Raw genomic sequence first — 4,885 nt, forward strand, 5'->3', positions numbered from 1 at the left:
AATGCATATGATAATCTAAAAGCCAAATACTAGGTTGGGTGTATTTGAAAAACAAAACCGGCAACATATACAACCCTCAAACAAATACTTTTAGCTTAACGAACGAGGAATGGGAAGAATTTAGGAAGGTATGTTCATTTATATAAATTTTAAACATAATTCTAAAAAAAAAGTTTATAACAATATTTTTTACATATTAGCAATTTGTGACTTCAACATGATTTTTACGTTCGTCGTGGCCGGCTGGGAAGGTGTCGCACATGATGCAAGAACATTATCAGAGGCATTATCAGATCCAGATGCACCATTTCCGTTTCCACCACAAGGTATGTTTATGTTCTTTTAGATATTTATCACTTGGTTTACTTTTCTAAAATAATTGTATATCTTTATAGACAAGTATTATCTTTGTGATGCCGCGTATGCACACATACGGGGATTTATGGCTCCATATCGTAATGTGAGGTATTGGCTAGGAGATTTTCGCCGAAGACGTGCATTGACTAATAAAGAGAAATTTAACCATGCTCATGCAAGACTTCGGAATGTAATTGAGTGTGCTTTTGGTGTCTTGAAAGCAAGATTCCCTATTTTGAAGAGGATGACACCATTTCCATTGGTTACACAAAGGAACATTACCATTGCATGTTTCGCGCTACATAATTTTATAAGAAAACAGGGTTTGAGCGATGAATTGTTTATAGAATACGATCAACCCAATGTTTTGGTGCATAATAGGTAAGTGCACGTTAATGCTGGTGAAGACGAGGTTGAAGCACATGGTATTGCATCGGATCGAGAATATATGAATCAGTTACAAGATGAGATTGCTGAGAAGTTAATGCAAAGCACGGATACAATGCTTTATAAAAATGTTATTGTCTTTTTTATGAATATTATTTAAGTATTTGTATAACTATTATTTAAGTTTGAATGTTGAAAAACTCTTTTAAGTTTAATAAATCAGTTTATTTATATTTCAGTTTATTTCAGCAGTTTGAAGAAGTAAAAAAACAAATAGTCTTCTTCTTGCAGACTGCAGACATTTGGTCCAGCACTTCTGCTACAGATGTCTGCAGATGTGGTCCGCAGACTGCAGACGTTTTACCTCAGAAAAAACAAACAGCACCTTAGTGTTTTACATTTTTTTTCTTATTTTGATTTAAATCACTAAAGATAGTAAGTTAGTTACATACTGCGAAAGTGTAAAATTTGTAACGCAGTTTTGATGACTTTTACGTTATCAGTCATGTCCGCAAGGGTATTTTAAGGCTAGATGGTATGGTGATGGTCCTCCAAGGGAGGATGATCGGCCACGTAGGCGCCACATCATAGTCCTCCAAAGGATGATCCATCCCACAAAACTAGAGGGTATGGGAGGATGGTCCTAGATGATCCTACCCCATCCCACTATGTACAAGTAGCCATGCCTAATGTACAAACACAAACAAAGGGGGCCCACCATATTTGGTTTGTCGCAAACGGCGACATCTCGACGATGAGGACGATGACGGAGGGGGGCGGCGTGGAGGGCGGTTCGTCGCCGGAGCTTGACGGTATGGAGACGACCCCCATACCCTGCAGCCTAAAAAGCCGGAACTAGGGATGGCAATGGGTCGGGTTCGGGTTGGGTATTGGTAATCCCATACCCATACCCGGTTGTAAAATCGTGTCCCATACCCGGCCCAATACCCATCGGGTATTTGTCAGGTAATTACCCGTCGGGTATCGGGTATACCCGCGGGTATCGGGTATACCCATTAGTTTGTTAAAAGATATACGTTGGGATTTCCAAATACATTTGTTTACTATTTTAATTACTATATAATTTTATTTATACAACTATTATAAACAAAAAATGTACATTACATGCATATAAATTATATTATAAATTAATAATAACTTTTTAATACTTATACACTTACATGTATATACTTCACAACATATAAAATATAAATACTATTATCAAATACATATACAATTTTTTTCACATTATGAACATACAAAAATAAATCACTAATAAACAAAGGTTAATGAAAAATAAAAATATAAATTAAAAAAATCGGGTATATGATCGGGTATATAGTTCGGGAAAACGGGTATGTGGTTTCGGGTAATCGGGTCGGGTATCACCTAATCCCATACCCGGCCCATACCCGTGAAAATTTTTAGAACTAATCCCATACCCAGCCCAATACCCGTCGGATATCGGGTATACCCGTCCCATTTGTGTCGGGTTTCGGGTATACCCGTCGGGCTCGGGTATTTTTGCCATCCCTAACCGGAACAAATAAACTAATTTAAAAATAAACGAAAAAAATTCAAAAAAAAAAAAGAAAAAAAAAACAAAGAGAAAACAAAATTTAAAAAAGTAAAATGAAAGGTAGGAAAGGAAGGGCATCAAAACGCAAGGGAAGGAATTAACCAACGAACAATAAAAAGTTATACTTAAATAACAAAAATAATAGACCGTTCGTAACACAAGTCAATACCAGGGTCGGCTCCATAGGTTTGGCAACCTAGACATAGACCTAGGGCTACTAGAAAATAAGGGCCTCTAAGTTTTTAGGAAGTTTTTATATATAATACTAGATTTACCACCCGCCGCAATGCGACGAGGATTCATTAGTTATATATCATGTTAGATGAAAGCCAAATGTTTCTCACATGACCACGAGCCAGTGTGTAAAATCGAGAAAAAAATAACTAAGTCGATCTCTGACTCGCACGTTGCGACAGACCAATAGACACGCAATAAATGAAAAAACGTTGAATCCCACACGCACGTTGCGGTGTGTTAACTCGGAAATTTAGAGTGACACGTTAAACGGAGAACTTATGAAAGATAAAAAGTATATAAGGGACCAAAGTTGAAAGTAAAAAAAAGTGTTGAGATTAAATTGTAAAAGATGAAAAGCTTAGGGTTGAAAGTAAAAAAAAATTAAACGGGTTAAATTGCAAAAGATGAAAACTTTTGAATTAGAAGTGAAAAATAAAATTTGTCAAATGGGTTAAAATACCAAAGATTGAAACTTTAGACTTAAGTTGTCAAAAGATTGAAACTTTAGAGTTAAAAAAGAAATCAATTTCAATTTCAGATTATGAAAACAAAAGAGATAAATAGATTTAGTTAAATTGATGTTTAATATTATTATTATTATTATTATTTAATAAAAGAGATAAATAGAAAAATAATGATGAGAAATTACCAGAGAATGACACGTACCCGCCGCAATGCGGCGGCGGATTCATTAGTTATATATCATGTTAGATGAAAGGCAAATGTTTCTCACATGACCATGAGCCTGTGTGTAAAATCGAGAAAAAAATAACTAAGTCGATCTCTGACTCGCACGTTGCGACAGACCAATAGGCACGCAATAGATGAAAAAACGTTGAACCCCCACATGCACGTTGCGGTGTGTTAACTCGGAAATTTAGAGTGACACGTTAAACGGAGAATTTATGAAAGATGAAAAGTATATAAGGGACCAAAGTTGAAAGTAAAAAAAGTGTTGAGATTAAATTGTAAAAGATGAAAAGCTTAGGGTTGAAAGTAAAAAAAATTAAAAGGGTTAAATTGCAAAAGATGAAAACTTTTGAATTAAAAGTGAAAAATAAAATTTATCAAAGGGGTTAAAATACCAAAGATTGAAACTTTAGACTTAAGTTGTCAAAGATTGAAACTTTAGAGTTAAAAAAGAAATTAATTTCAGATTATGAAAACAAAAGAGATAAATAGATTTAGGTAAATTGATGTTTAATATTATTAATATTATTATTATTTAATATTTAATAAAAGAGATAAATAGAAAAATAAGGATGAGAAATTACCAGAGAATGACACGTGTCCAAAAAGGATTTTTGTTTATTAGTATAGAAGGATATGTATTAGGCCCAAAAAATACTTTTATTTCAAAACCAAACTGTTTTTTCATTCAAGGAGCTCAAAATAAATATTATTTAGCAAAAAAAGGCCAAGTTTCAAAACCCATTTCGCCTTGAGTTCCAACTATTACACACAACAACCATCGACCTAAGTATCAATATTTAGCGGCCTAAAGCCCCTAAATACAGCCGCAATCATCGTTCTCACTTCTTATTGCAACATACTTTCAATTTCTAGGCTATCGACTATCACTAGATGAAAAATGTAAGGGTAATCACCCATGGCGTTGGGATTGGAGGAGAGTTTATCGGCGAAATTAGGGCCCCCCTTTATAGTTCGCTTAGGGTCTCCAAAAATGTGGTAGCGGCCCTGAATGTTTGTCGGCTCTAGTATACACATACTAGCATCATTGGGTTTTGAATCGATGAATTAAATTACTAGTATTTAAGGTTCACGTTTTAAAATTACATGAACTTAGTTATGAGCTGTTAGGACCAGTGTTTTAAAAACCGGTAAATACCGGCCGGTTATATCGGTATTACCGGTTCCGTAAGCAAATCCGGTACGAAACACCCCGGTAAATAAGTGAAGCGGCATAAGATTCGTACCGGCGGTAAAATCCGGTATACCGGTTTGAACCGTAATACTAGTACCGGCCCATGGTTATTTTGGTTTGGGTTTTTTGTATTCTAGAGTTATTTTGGTGCGCGTGCGCGCGTACGTACGTAGTATGTACGTATCTACGTACGTATGTATGTATGTATGTATGTATGTATGTATGTATGTATGTATGTATGTATGTATGTATGTATGTATGTATGTATGTATGTATGTATGTATGTATGTATGTATGTATGTATGTATGTATGTATGTATGTATGTATGTATGTATGTATGTATGTATGTATGTATGTATGTATGTATGTATGTATGTATGTATGTATGTATGTATGTATGTATGTATGTATGTATGTATGTATGTATGTATGTATGTAC

The 4,885-nt window shown here is 34.8% G+C and overlaps 1 long non-coding RNA gene across 1 annotated transcript; it reads left to right on the forward strand.

The window, feature by feature from the left end:
• The first annotated feature begins 224 nt into the window (after positions 1 to 224).
• On the forward strand, positions 225 to 507 carry LOC110881235. Its single transcript, XR_004869338.1, has 2 exons — positions 225 to 326; positions 396 to 507. It is a non-coding gene; the product is annotated as an uncharacterized LOC110881235 (long non-coding RNA).
• The last annotated feature ends 4,378 nt before the right edge of the window (positions 508 to 4,885 follow it).

Source organism: Helianthus annuus, chromosome 10, assembly GCF_002127325.2.
Source record: "Helianthus annuus cultivar XRQ/B chromosome 10, HanXRQr2.0-SUNRISE, whole genome shotgun sequence".
NCBI classification, from domain to species: Eukaryota; Viridiplantae; Streptophyta; class Magnoliopsida; order Asterales; family Asteraceae; genus Helianthus; species Helianthus annuus.